Source organism: Arachis ipaensis, chromosome B4 (assembly GCF_059453495.1).
Source record: "Arachis ipaensis isolate K30076 ecotype BB chromosome B4, ASM5945349v1, whole genome shotgun sequence".
NCBI classification, from domain to species: domain Eukaryota; kingdom Viridiplantae; phylum Streptophyta; class Magnoliopsida; order Fabales; family Fabaceae; genus Arachis; species Arachis ipaensis.
The window spans coordinates 67,295,517-67,311,444 of record NC_142439.1 but is presented as its reverse complement, the minus strand read 5'-3'; positions in this window follow the sequence as shown (position 1 = coordinate 67,311,444).

Genomic DNA, 15,928 nt, shown 5'->3' with positions numbered 1-15,928 from the left:
TGAATTCATGCCATTTCATGAGGTTTTGTGCTATATTTGTTGCATATTATGAAAGATTGAATATCTCATGATTTTGAGCATAGCTTTGATTAGTTTGGTTGATCAATGATAGGTGAAGAAAGCTTGGAAAAAGGTTGAAACAAAGAGGAATGGCTAGAAGTGAAGAAAGGAATAAGTGAAATTGATCCTGGAGACATGAAGTTAGCCCCAACGTTAGCCCCCTAACTTGGAGGCTAACGTTGGGCATGAAGTACTCCCTGGGCTCCCCACGTTTGAGCCAACGTTAGCCCCCTAACTTGGAGGCTAACGTTGGCACATGACATTGCAAGGAAGAGGCCAACGTTAGCTCCAACGTTAGCCCCCTAACTTGGAGGCTAACGTTGGAACTTGAGATTCATCCCTGGGCAAGCCAACGTTTGCGCCAACGTTAGCCCCCTAACTTGGAGGCTAACGTTGGCACATGAGTTATAAAGTGGGAGAAGGCCAACGTTTGCGCCAACGTTAGCCCCCTAACTTGGAGGCTAACGTTGGCACATGAATCACAAAGGGAGGGGCACCAACGTTTGCGCCAACGTTAGCCCCCTAACTTGGAGGCTAACGTTGGCACCACTAGCACTAAGCAAGGCCAACGTTAGGGTCAAAGTTAGACCCCTAACGTTGGCACCAACGTCCAAACCAGAAAATCATACTTGCTGCTATGAAAAGTTGGGGTCAAAGTTAGACCCCTAACTTTGACCCTAACGTTGGGACCAATTTTGGCTAACTTCAAAACCGGTTCAAATGGTTCACTTCGGTTCTTCCTCAAACTTCAAGAGCAATCAACCAAGGCCTCTTTCAACCCAATTCCACCAAGAACAAAGGCCCAACTCAAGGCTTGAAGATCATTTTGGAAAGTGTATAAATAGGATAGAATTCAAGTTATTAGGAGAGCTTTCCTTTTAGAATTTTCATAATAGTTTTTGGGAAGCTTTTGTTACTGAGTGAACTTGAATTTCTTTGTTTCCTTTTACTTGCAATTTCAATTTACCTTTGTCTTGGATCTTGGATTGGAGAATTGAAGAAATTCTGTTTCAATCTCAATCTTGGATCTCTCTGTTTCTTTACTTTACTGTTAATTGAATTTCATTTCCGGTTCATTGTTCTTCATCTCTTTTCTTTGCAATTTACAATTTCCTTGCTATTGTTCTTGTGGATCTAGGAAGGCATTGAGATCTAGACTTGGTTTTCTAGTCTCTGGGTCCTGAGATCTAAATTCCCATTTCAATTCTCTGTTTATTGCTTTCCTTGTTCATTTACTTTGCTGTTATAAGATCCGGTTCAATCCCAATTCCCTTTTACTCTTCTGTTTGATGCAATTCAGTTTTTCTTTGTTTAAATTCTGCAAATCCATTCCCCAATTCCCTTTACATTTCAAGCAATTTATATTCCTTGCACTTTAAGATTCCGCAATTTACATTTCTTGCACTTTAAGTTTCTGCCATTTAATTTCTTGTTCTTTAAGTTTCAGCAATTTATTTCTTGTTCTCTTTACTTCAATGCAATTTACATTCTGCAAGTCACACAATCATCAACCAAATCTTGATTCGCTTGACTAAATCAACCACTAAACTAAAATTGCTCAATCCTTCAATCCCTGTGGGATCGACCTCACTCCCGTGAGTTTTTATTACTTGATACGACCCGGTACACTTGCCGGTTAGATTTGTGTGTTTTGGGAGAAATTTATTTTTCCTCCAAAATACTCATCAAGTTTTTGGCGCCGTTGCCGGGGATTGATTAGATTGACAATGATTAAGTGAGGTGGTGATATAGATCAAGCACTTTTTCTTTATTTTTGACTAACCCACTAACTGTTTGAATTTTTGCTTAAGATAACTAAAACTTCATTCTAGCAGTAGATTGAAGTGTAACTGGTTTGTGTGCTCTTATGTTCTGCTTGTATGTCAGGTACAAGAAGAGCCATACCCAATTTTCATGAACAAGACGAAAGAACTCTCAGGAGGTTAAGAAGAGCTGAAAGAGGGAAAAGTATTGTTGGAGAAGAGGAATCAGCCGAAGAATTCCACGAGATGGAAGGAGATACATCTAATCCAGAAGGAGGAGTCAATAATCAACCACAACAGAGGAGAGTATTGGCTTCCTATACCTTTGCAAATGCTAGACATTGCGGAAGTAGCATTCTCACCCCTAATGTCAATGCAAATAACTTTGAACTGAAGCCACAACTCATCACATTGGTCCAGAACAATTGCTCATTTGGGGGAGGACCATTGGAGGATCCAAATCAACATCTATCTACCTTCTTAAGGATCTGTGACACTGTCAAATCCAATGGCGTGAATCCTGAAACTTACAAGCTTCTATTGTTCCCATTCTCATTAAGGGATAAGGCTGCACAATGGCTTGAAACTTTTCCCCAAGGAAGTATCACTAGTTGGGATGACTTGGTGACTAAATTTCTAGCCAAATTCTATCCACCCCAAAGAGTCATCAGGCTGAAAACCGAGGTGCAGACATTCACACAATTAGATGCCGAATCCTTGTATGAAGCATGGGAGAGGTACAAAGCCTTAATCAGAAAGTGCCCTCCAGAGATGTTCAATGAATGAGACGTGCTGCAAAATTTCTATGAAGGCCTGACATTAAAATCTCAGGAGGCATTAGATCATTCTGCTGGAGGTTCACTACAACTAATGAAAACTGTTGAAGAGGCTCAGAATCTTGTGGATATGGTGGCCAACAACCAATATTTCTTTGCTCATCAAAGAAGCCGCCAACCATCACAAAGAAGAGAAGTAATGGAACTAGAAGGAGTGGATTCAATCCTAGCTCAAAACAAGATGATGCAGCAGCAAATTCAACAATAATTTGAGCAAACGGCCAAGAGGATTGATAGTCTCCAAGTTGCAGCAGTCAACACTAGCCAACCATCAACCACATGGGGACAGAGTGAAGAAACTCAAGAAGAACAACAACAAGAGCAAGTTCAGTATATGCACAACCAAGGACCAAATGAAGTGTATGGTGATACATACAATCCATCCTGGAAGAACCACCCAAACCTCAGATGGGGAGATAACCATACCCAAAACCAACAACCATGGCACAGGAACTCAAACCAACATAATCCAAGAAACAACCAAAATCACAACCAGCAGCAGACTAACCAAAACCCCTTCAGAAAACCTCAAAACAACTACCCCAACATCAACCAATACCAATCTAATAACCAACCCACCAACCAAAATGCCTACCATCCACCACCCACATCTCATAACCCACCTCATTTCACCTGAAGCCCAAAGAATCACTCACTTGGAAGCCATGATAGACAAAATGTTGAAACACCAAGAAATGGTAGCCAAGAATCAGGAAGCCTCTATAAAGAGCCTAGAGAGACAGATGGGGCAAATCTCCAAGCAAGTATCTGTTGAGAGATCTTCAAACTCACTGCCCAGTGACACAATTCCAAATCCCAAGGAAGAATGCAAGGCAATACAATTAAGGAGTGGAAGAGCATTGACAAGCAACAATGACACTACAAGGAAGCAAGCAGAAAACATCAAAGAACCAACAGAGGATGAGAACCAAACAAAGGCAGATGAGGATAAGGAGCAAAATGTGATACCAAACAAAGACACTGAGAAACTCAAAGAGAGGAACAACCAGCCACATAGCTCAAAGGAAGTAGCTCAGGGGCAGCAGCAAATGGGAAAAAGCATCTCACCCCCACTGCCTTACCCTCAGAGGTTCAACAAAGAGATGAAAGACAAGCAGTTCCACAAATTCCTTGAGATTTTTAAGAAGTTGGAAATCAACATTCCCTTGGCTGAAGCACTTGAGCAAATGCCTCTATATTCCAAGTTTCTGAAGGATCTTATCAACAAGAAAAGAAGTTGGCTTGAAAGGGAAACCATATTACTCACCGAGGAATGCAGTGTTGTGATTCAACGGGGTATTCCACCAAAACTTAAGGATCCGGGAAGCTTTGTAGTCTCATGCACTATTGGTAAGATAATTCTCAACAAGGCTCTCTGTGACCTGGGTGCCAGCATCAATTTAATGCCTCTCTCAATGATGAGAAAACTTGCCATAGAAGAACTTAAACCCACCAGGATGTCACTAGTCATGGCTGACAGATCAATCAAGACACCTAATGGAATTGTGGAGAACCTGTTAGTGAAGATTGGGGAGTTTATTTTCCCAGCAGATTTTGTAATTTTGGACACTGAAGAAGAAGGAAACGACTCAATCATTCTGGGAAGGCCATTTCTACACACAGCAAGGGCCATCATTGATGTAGAAAAAGGAGAAATGACCTTCAGGGTCCATAATGAACAAATGATCATAAATGTGTTCAAATCAATGCAAAACGCTCCAGAGCAGGAGGATTACGTGAGAGTGGATATGATAGACAGTTTGGTGGAAGAAACATTGGAAGAAAATTTTCAAGAGCAAGAAGGAAATAAAGGAGCAAGAGAGGAACAAGTGGCTGAGACCTCTACTGAGCAAGATAAAAGGCAAGATAAGAAAGAAGATGTACGAAGACAAGAACTGAAACCTTTACCCACCCATCTCAAATATGCATTCCTTGGCACATCGGAGAGCTTCCCAGTAATCATTAATTCATCCTTAACAAAGAAGGAAGAAGGAGAACTTCTTGATGTACTCAAGGCTCACAAAGATACTTTAGGATGGACCATTGATGATCTGAAGGGAATCAGCCCTGCAGTATGTATGCATAAGATCCTCTTGGAAGATAATTCCAAACCAGTGGTTCAACCGCAAAGAAGGCTAAATCCTATAATGAAGGAAGTTGTCCAGAAGGAAGTAATGAAGTTGTGGAATGCAGGGATAATCTTCCCAATATCTGACAGCCCATGGGTAAGCCCGGTTCAAGTTGTACCAAAGAAGGGAGGGATGACGGTCATCACTAATGAGAAGAATGAGTTGATCCCTACTAGAACAGTGACTGGGTGGAGAATGTGCATAGACTATAGAAGATTGAATGATGCCACCAGGAAGGATCATTTCCCTCTCCCATTCATTGATCAAATGTTGGAAAGGTTAGCCGGCCATGCCTATTACTGTTTTTTGGACGGATATTCTGGGTATAATCAAATCGTGGTGGACCCCAAGGACCAAGAGAAAACTGCCTTCACATGTCCATTTGGAGTTTTTGCATATAGGAGGATGCCTTTTGGGCTCTGCAACGCCCCTGCCACATTTCAAAGGTGTATGCTCTCCATTTTTTCTGATATGGTCGAAAAAGTTTTAGAAGTCTTCATGGATGACTTCTCTGTTTTTGGTGATAATTTCAATGCTTGCCTAAACCATTTAACTCTTGTCTTGAAACGGTGCCAAGAAACTAATTTGGTTTTAAACTGGGAGAAATGCCATTTTATGGTACCCGAAGGAATTGTTCTTGGCCATAAAGTTTCAAGAAAAGGGATAGAGGTTGATAAGGCAAAGGTTGAGATTATAGAAAAACTCCCTCCACCAATTAATGTGAAATCTGTTAGAAGTTTCTTGGGGCATGCCGGATTTTACAGAAGGTTTATCAAGGACTTTTCAAAAATAGCCAAACCTTTAAGTAATTTGTTAATGCTTGATAACCCTTTTGTTTTTGATAAAAACTGTCAGCATGCATTTGAAACTTTAAAAAATAAACTCACAACAGCACCAATCATCACACCTCCAGATTGGGAATTACCTTTTGAACTCATGTGTGATGCAAGTGACATTGCAATTGGTGCTGTACTTGGGCAAAAGAAGGGGAATTTGCATCATGTCATATATTATGCAAGTAAAGTGTTGAATGAGGCCCAAAGAAATTACACTACAACAGAAAAAGAGTTGCTAGCTGTAGTCTATGCATTCGATAAGTTTAGATCATATCTGATAGGATCAAAAGTTGTGGTTTACACTGATCATGCTGCACTTAAGTATTTGATGTCAAAGCAGGATGCTAAACCAATACTCATCAGGTGGATACTGCTCCTGCAAGAATTTGACATTGAGATAAGAGATAGGAAGGGCACTGAAAATCAGGTCACTGATCATCTGTCAAGGCTACCACATGAAACAAATCAAAAAGCATCCCAGCCCATAAATGAAAGCTTCCCAGATGAGCACCTTCTGCAGATCCAGCAAGCACCTTGGTTTGCTGACATAGCAAATTACAAAGTGGGAAGGAAGATACCGCAAGAATTCTCTAAGCAACAAGTGAAGAAGTTGATCAAAGAAGCAAGGAAATTTTCATGGGATGAACCCTTCTTATTCAAGAGATGCTCTGATGGAGTGATCAGGAGGTGTATTCCTGAAAGTGAAGTGAGGGACATCTTGTGGCATTGTCATGGTTCAGCTTATGGTGGACACTTTGGCCCAGAAAAAATAGCCGCAAAAATACTGCAGAGTGGCTTCTATTGGCCAACTATTTTCAAGGATGCCAGAGAATATGTACACCAATGTAATGAATGCCAGAAAGCAGGAGGATTAACAAGAAGGAATGAGATGCCTCAAAATTTTATCTTAGAATTAGAATTGTTCGATCTATGGGGAATCGATTTCATGGGGCCTTTTCCTCCTTCCTATTCTTTTAGATACATCCTGGTAGCAGTGGAATATGTCTCAAAATGGGTAGAAGCCATAGCCACAACCACCTGTGATGCACAGATCGTCCTCCAATTTCTCAAAAAGCACATCTTCACTAGGTTTGGAGTGCCCAAAGGTCTTATTAGTGATGGTGGTAGTCACTTTTGCAACAAACAAATGGAGAAACTCCTTCACAAATATGGAGTAATTCACAAAGTAGCCACACCCTACCATCCTCAGACTAACGGCCAAGCTGAACTTGCAAATAGAGAATTAAAGAAGATCTTAGAGAAAACAGTGGGAATCACAAGAAAAGATTGGGCTCGAAAGCTAGAGGATGCATTGTGGGCGTATAGGACAGCTTTTAAAACTCCTATTGGCAAGTCACCCTTTCAGCTATTATATGGCAAATCCTGCCACCTCCCTGTAGAGCTTGAACACAGAGCTTTTTGGGCCACTAAACTCCTCAACCTTGATCCCCAAGCTGCAGGAGAAAAAAGGCTGTTACAACTAAATGAACTGGATGAATTCAGACTGGAAGCTTATGAAAATGCGAAGATATACAAGGAGAAAGCTAAGAAGTGGCATGACAAGAAGATCACAAAGAAGGAATTCAAGCCAGGACAACAAGTGCTCCTGTATAATTCGAGGCTTAAAATCTTCCCTGGCAAACTGAAGTCTAAGTGGACTGGCCCATACTTGGTGACAAAGATTTTTCCCTATGGGAATATTGAACTGCTAGATGAGGCAACAAAGAATCAATTCACTGTAAATGGTCACAGAGCAAAGTTGTACTTGGGAGGACAATGGGTTAAGGAAAAAGAGGTTCAACACCTACATCCCTCTTAAAAAGAATTGAAAGGTGTCAAGCTAGTGACAATAAAAGAGCGCTTGTTGGGAGGCAACCCAACCTGAGGTAGTTTTCTTTTCATAGTTAGTTCAATAAAAAGGTTAAATGAGTGGTATGTATTGCAAGGAGCTAAGTTTGGTGTTTCACACCAAAACATATTAAGGGAGAATAAAGGATTCTAAGTTTGGTGTTCCACCAAAATCTTACTTAAAAGCACATTCTCACTTTCTATATAAAGGGTTACTAGCTCCAAGCAATCTGACAAATCATTTAAGCATTGTCTGTTTCTAGTTTTCAGTTTTATTACCTTTAGCAAAGATTTAGGCTTTCACATATGGTTATGCATAAGAAACATGGCAAGAGACTAAGTTTGGTGTTCACACACCAAAGTAAGTTCAAACGCCTACAAGAAAGTCTTGCACACTAACAAATCATTTAAGGGCTTGAGAAACAAGCAACTTCCATTAACACTGCAGAAATTCAATCACTCTTCTGGGAGGACTACTCACCATTAGCTGAGATGAAAGAAGAAGAAGCCACCAAGAGGTTGTATTGTCACTTAACTCCATCAGTATTGAATTACTCTAATTTGGAAGTGTGAATATGCCCATTCTAACAGAAACTGTTAGTGTAGTATGCATCAATTATGTTTTTGTTTTTTTTTAATAATAAGTAGGCTGGTTTTTATGTTGGCTTGTGTGTTCATTTTCACTTAACAAGAAGTATGTATTGTCCCCTGCATCTTTAAATTCAATAAAGGAACAGTTTGAATGTGAAGTGAAATGGTCTCTGTTAGATAGAAGTGGAATAAAAGTAAGTGGTGGTATGTGTGTGATTGTATAATAGCTCACTTTTAGTGAATAAAGAGCTAGGATATCTCCTTCTAAGTAAAGAGTGGCTACTGTCTATGAATCTCAATTGAATAAAAATCCTTGGTTAGAAAGAAAAACAAAAAGAAGGAAAGAACAAAGAAAGCCAAAAAGTGGCAAAACAAAAGAAAAACAAAAAGAAACAAAGCTGGACACCAATAGCTTGAACCTTAAAATATATGCCTGTGATGTCTTTGTACTAGGATCTGCTTGGATTAGTAAGCTCTTAGGAGTGCCTCAACACTTGGTGACTTGGGTTAACTAACCCGGGATCATCAGCTGAAAGTCCACTATCAAGAGCAACCTAACTACAAGACATTTAGTAGCCCAAAGAGGTGCTGGGCATCAATGTTTTAAGAAGGAATGTAAGCCAAGTGTCTATGGTGAATAATGTGTCAAGTATAAAGAAAAGAAAATGAACTTGCTACACATGACACTCAAACAAAGCTTTTGAATAAAGTAATAGCCAAGGATAAAGGAATAATGAGAGGTTATAGCAGTATGTCACTTGAAGCTTGACGGAGACTTTCTAGGCCTAGGAGTCAATAAGAAGTGAGCATTTGCATATCCACATAAAACCCCATGAACTATCAATAACACTCTGCTAGCATGAACTTCCTCTTCCATTTCATTCGTTCTTCTTAATAAATCATTTCTTGCTTGGGGACAAGCAAGCTTTAAGTTTGGTGTTGTGATGACAAGTCATCCTAGCCTATTTTAGCTAGTCTTTTTCTTTAGTTTTCATTAGAATTATGCACTTTCTTGAGCTACAAGCAAACCAATTGAGTAGAATTTCATGTTTCCCTTGATTGAACCAACCATATATGAATTCATGCCATTTCATGAGGTTTTGTGCTATATTTGTTGCATATTATGAAAGATTGAATATCTCATGATTTTGAGCATAGCTTTGATTAGTTTGGTTGATCAATGATAGGTGAAGAAAGCTTGGAAAAAGGTTGAAGCAAAGAGGAATGGCTAGAAGTGAAGAAAGGAATAAGTGAAATTGATCCTGGAGACATGAAGTTAGCCCCAACGTTAGCCCCCTAACTTGGAGGCTAACGTTGGGCATGAAGTACTCCCTGGGCTCCCCACGTTTGAGCCAACGTTAGCCCCCTAACTTGGAGGCTAACGTTGGCACATGACATTGCAAGGAAGAGGCCAACGTTAGCTCCAACGTTAGCCCCCTAACTTGGAGGCTAACGTTGGAACTTGAGATTCATCCCTGGGCAAGCCAACGTTTGCGCCAACGTTAGCCCCCTAACTTGGAGGCTAACGTTGGCACATGAGTTATAAAGTGGGAGAAGGCCAACATTTGCGCCAACGTTAGCCCCCTAACTTGGAGGCTAACGTTGGCACATGAATCACAAAGGGAGGGGCACCAACGTTTGCGCCAACGTTAGCCCCCTAACTTGGAGGCTAACGTTGGCACCACTAGCACTAAGCAAGGCCAACGTTAGGGTCAAAGTTAGACCCCTAACGTTGGCACCAACGTCCAAACCAGAAAATCATACTTGCTGCTATGAAAAGTTGGGGTCAAAGTTAGACCCCTAACTTTGACCGTAACGTTGGGACCAATTTTGGCTAACTTCAAAACCGGTTCAAATGGTTCACTTCGGTTCTTCCTCAAACTTCAAGAGCAATCAACCAAGGCCTCTTTCAACCCAATTCCACCAAGAACAAAGGCCCAACTCAAGGCTTGAAGATCATTTTGGAAAGTGTATAAATAGAATAGAATTCAAGTTATTAGGAGAGCTTTCCTTTTAGAATTTTCATAATAGTTTTTGGGAAGCTTTTGTTACTGAGTGAACTTGAATTTCTTTGTTTCCTTTTACTTGCAATTTCAATTTACCTTTGTCTTGGATCTTGGATTGGAGAATTGAAGAAATTCTGTTTCAATCTCAATCTTGGATCTCTCTGTTTCTTTACTTTACTGTTAATTGAATTTCATTTCCGGTTCATTGTTCTTCATCTCTTTTCTTTGCAATTTACAATTTCCTTGCTATTGTTCTTGTGGATCTAGGAAGGCATTGAGATCTAGACTTGGTTTTCTAGTCTCTGGGTCCTGAGATCTAAATTCCCATTTCAATTCTCTGTTTATTGCTTTCCTTGTTCATTTACTTTGCTGTTATAAGATCTGGTTCAATCCCAATTCCCTTTTACTCTTCTGTTTGATGCAATTCAGTTTTTCTTTGTTTAAATTCTGCAAATCCATTCCCCAATTCCCTTTACATTTCAAGCAATTTATATTCCTTGCACTTTAAGATTCCGCAATTTACATTTCTTGCACTTTAAGTTTCTTCCATTTAATTTCTTGTTCTTTAAGTTTCAGCAATTTATTTCTTGTTCTCTTTACTTCAATGCAATTTACATTCTGCAAGTCACACAATCATCAACCAAATCTTGATTCGCTTGACTAAATCAACCACTAAACTAAAATTGCTCAATCCTTCAATCCCTGTGGGATCGACCTCACTCCCGTGAGTTTTTATTACTTGATACGACCCGGTACACTTGCCGGTTAGATTTGTGTGTTTTGGGAGAAATTTATTTTTCCTCCAAAATACTCATCAATAAGTTAGTTATCTTATCTTATCTTTTTTAGGGGAGCCACCTTATCTTTCTTTAGGCTTTGCCGCTAATGCCAGGGCATTTTGGCCAGTTTCACGGACCTTTTCTTTACTGTTTTAGGGTAGTTTCATGTATTTTCTTAGGAAATAAGCAAGTTTTGGGTAGAATTTCACTTACATCTTGATTCAAGCAAAACATTGTGCACTTTACATGATTTCAGGAGAATTACACAAGAATTGAATGATAAATTGGATGATGCATGTCTCATGATTTGGATTAGAACTTTGATGCACTCTATTGCTTGATTTCAGGACAAAGGAAGCAAGGAAGAACAACGTTAGCAGCCACGTTAGTCTAACTAACGTAACCACTAACGTGGAATGGGAGCTAGCTTGCAACATTAATGAGAAAAGTAATCGCCAATAACGTCCTCGAAGCCATCATAACCCACGTTAAGAGTCACGTTAACTAGGTTAACGTGAACTCTAACGTGGAAGAAGAAAATGAAACCAACGTTAGTGACACTCACCTTTGTCACTAACGTTGGACCAAGCTCATATTAGCCACGTTAAGAGCCACGTTAACTCAGTTAACGTGGACTCTAATGTGGGGAAGCAAAAGAATGGCCAATGTTAGTGACATTCACCTTTGTCATTAACGTTGGACTAAGCCACTTTGAGCCACGTTAGTTGCCACGCTAACTTAGTTAACATGGAAGCTAACGTGGAAGGAGCAAGAATCGCCAATGTTAGTGACACTCACCTTTGTCACTAACATTGGAATGAGCCACTATGAGCAACGTTAACCCCCACGTTAACTTAGTTAACGTGTAAGCTAACATGGATGAAAGAATGATGAGCCAACGTTAGTGACACTCACCTTTGTCACTAACGTTGGAGATGGCTATCACCACCACGTTAGAAGCCACGTTAACCTAGTTAACGTGAACTCTAACGTGGGAAGTAGGGGCGTTTTGAAACGTTAGTGACAAAAGTAAGTGTCATGACGTTGGGATTTCTACCAGTAAAGAGATTCATAGAAACAGTTGCGTTGTAGATATAGTCTCTAAACTGACAAAAATCCCTTCGTACAAACGTTTTGGGTGTCACAAGTAACAAACCCCTTTAGAAATTGTTAACCGAGTAGTCAAACCTCGGGTCGTCTTCTCAAGGAACTGTGAGGAAGTATGTTCTTATTATTGGCTATAAAGGTTGTAATCGGGGTTTAGAAGATGAGAAGCAAGTAATTTAAATGACAAGTAAAGTAAATGACAATTAAAATAAATAAATACTGTAAGGTAGACTTTTGGCAAGGTAAGAGAAGTTAGAGGTCCAACGTAGTTATCTCTCTCAACTATAATGAAAGTTAAATCTAAACTCCACTTGGTCAACCTTTACTAGGGCAAAGGAAAGTCAGGGGACTAATTAAATTGACCTTTGAATCCTATTTATTTCCTAAGAAAAGGTTGGGATTACTTAAGTCATCTCAATTAGCAAGATAACGATTATCAATTATGTTGAGTTTAATAATTGTTGAGTTACTGAATTCTTAACCAGGACCAAAAAGGGGAAAAAGTAAAATTGCTGGAATAATAAAAATATCCTTAGATGGGAAGCAATGGTAACTTGAATCAAAGAGAACAATCATAAACTGAAAATACCTCAATTATTATTAATTCAAATAACAGTCTGTAACATGGAAAATTCATAGATTCAATTATAAAGATAAATAGCCAACTCAGATACTGAAATAAATAAATAAAGTGAAAGGGAAGTTTAAAACAAAGAAATATAAAACCTGGATTGAGAGTCACTCTTAAGACAAGAAGAAATCCTAAATCCTAAGAGAGAGAGAGAGAGAGAGAATATCTCCCTCTCAACTAAATCTAAATCATTGAAAAAATAAAATATGCGATCTCTCTTTGGATGGGTGCATTCCCACACTTTATAACCTCTGGTCTATGCTGTCTGTACTTGGATCTGGGCCAAAAAGGGCTTCAGAAATCGCTGGGGTGCATTCTGTAAATTCTGATATGTGACCTCTGTCACGCGTCCGCGTGGGTCACGCGGTCACGCCATTAGGAGCTTTTCCTTGCCACGCGGTCGCGTCAGTCATGCCACCGTGTCATGCGCGTTCTGCTTATGTCGCACGGTCGCGTCATTCATGCGGCCGCGTCGCTGCATCTTCGCTTCTGGTACGCGATCGCGTCATCCATGCGATCGCGTGGACACCAGTTTCCTTAAAGCTCCGTTTTGCCTTCTCCTTCCATTTTTTTATGTTTCCTTTTCCATCCTTTAAGTCATTTTGCCTTAGAAAATCTGAAACTACTCAACACACTAATCACGTCATCGAATGAAAATAAAGGTAATTAAATTAATTAATTTTTAAAGCTTAGGAAACATGTTTTTCACAATATGACATAATAAGGAAGGGAAAGTAAAACCATGCAATTAATGTGAATAAGCAGGTGAAGGATTGTATAAATCACTCAAATTAAGCACAAAAGAACTCATGAAATATGGGTTTATCAACCTCCCCACACTTAAACACTAGCATGTCCTCATGCTAAATCCAAGGTAAATAATTAAGGTTAAAGTGATGGAATATCATGCAATGCAACCTAATTTAAATGCAACTACCTAATTGAATGATACATCATGCAACTCTAACTTATTCACTCATATATAAAGCTTACATGTAGTCAAGTTAATTCACATTCTGAAGGAGTCATGTATATGTATAGCCAACCCTTAAATAATAAAGCATTTTAGCAAATGAGATGGGAAAGAAAATATTGTACAAACTTGCAAAACAATTAGTAAATTAAGTACAGATATATGTTGATGAGTTATTGAACCCTCACTGGATTTTGTGTTTACTCTCTAGTCACTCAGTGTTTATTGGGTTTATTCACTCTATTTTTCTTTTTATTCTTAATTTCTATAGCTTTGTTCTTCATCTAACCAATCAACAATTATAGAATATAGTCATACCAAAAAGTCATGAGGTCTTTAATTGAAGTTGTAATGGGGTCAAGGTAAAGGTAAGGATTTATGTATAGGGTCAAGTGAGCTAATAAGTGAATCCTTAATTAGACTAAGATCTCACCTAACATACATATTTAGTAAAACAAAAATCTCTTTACCCATTTTCCCATATTATCCCACTTATTGTTACATGCTCATGTTTCACTTTTTATTTTGTTCTATTCCATGTGCATTACTTTTATTTTGCATTGGGGAATTTCTTTTGTATCCTCTTTTATTAAATAAAATTTTTTTTTCAAGGCACATGGCAATTAAATCACTTTGATTTTCTCATGAGCATGCTTTCCAAATTTATTTTATTTCTTTTAACTTCTCTACCCTTTTGTTTCTATCATCCATGCTCCCAAAAGGTTTCCCACATTTAACTCTATTCATGATTTTCTATCTTAAGCTAACCAAGGATTCACTTGGGGTTTTCTTTTGTTTTTCTGCTTAAGGCTAGTAATTTGGCTAAATAGAATAAAGGGGTTTTAAAAGGCTCAAGGGGGCTAACAAGGGTGATGTAAAAGGTAGGCTAATTTGGGGTAAGTGAGCTGAGATCAAATGATGGCCTCAATCATTCTCTTGGTATGTATCTATTCTATATTCTATAATTGGACATATAGATTAAAGCAAAGGAAAGAACATCAGAATAAAAAGAAATGAAACACACAGAAATGAAATTATGGTTTGAATGCAACCATACAATTAAGCTCAAGACTCACAGGCTGTGTGTTCTCTAACTCAAGCATCATATATCATTTATATATTGTATGCAGGTTTAGTTAAAAATTCCCATTATTCTCATAAAAAAAATATTTAGGGTGGCTTTTAAAGTTTTAATGTTCCTCCTTGATGAAATGTTGTCAGCTTAACTACATCATGTAATGCTATATATAAGGTTTGTGGATTTAAATCTGATATGTTCAATTTCCTAGCTTACTTCCTTTTTATATTTTTTTATTTAAACTATACTATCTTATGCTAAAAAAAAAGGGTAAGCTATACTAATTAATCCACTAATAAATCAGAATTGCAAACTAAACTAAATAACTAAAATAAACTAAATGGCTAAAATATGAACTAAAGATGCAAAATGCAGAAAATAGAGTAAAAATACATAAAAGCAATGTATAAATACTAAGAAAATAACAGTAAAAAGAAAAATACAGAAAAATATCCAAAATAAAAGAAAAAGTATGTAGTGGTTCACCAAAATAAACGCCAGAGATGGCGACCTCCCCACACTTAAAAGGAAGCATCGTCCCCGATGCTCAATCAAGCCGGGTGTGAAGGAGTGTCATCACTGGGAGGGATGGTAGCTGGAGTCTCAGTGGTGATGGTGGGCTGAGAGTCTGGCTGCTGTGGAGGAGGTGCTAACTGGATCGGGATCTCAAGATCCGCAGCCTCAATCTGATGTGGGACCGCTGCCTGTGGTGCGGCTAGCGCTGCCTCCTGGGGATGGGTCTCTGCCTCGGGTGCATCTGCCTCCTCCTCAGATGCCTCGGATGGTGTGTCAGGCTCGGAGGAGATGTCACCGGATCGTATCATCAGCTTTAGGTGTTTATAGCGCCGCACTGGTCAAGTCGTCGGAACAAGCAGTGCACCAGATGATAGACGGGCTCTGTGGCAGGTGGAGGTGCAGTGGTGGGAGCAGGGGTAGGTGGTGCAGCAGTGGAGGAAGAGGGTCCAGCAGACGGTGGGGCTGTCTCATCAGTAGCAGTGAATGGTGTTGGTCTGTGGCCCAGGGCTAAGAAGTTCCGGCTGTGCGGAATGATCTTCCTGCAATCCGCCGCTCGTGGTCTCTCATCGGCAGCCTCCCATGGCACGTCAGCTCGACGGCCAAGCTGTGTAACTAGATATGGAAAAGGGAGGGTGCCTCGGACGTGGACCCTGGCCATATAGTGCCGAATGAAACGTGGCAGATAAAGGTCCTTACCCTCCAGCACATACCAAAGGAGGGTGATCATAGCAGCCGGGATCTCCGTCTCGTGAGTACTCGGCATCACATAATTACT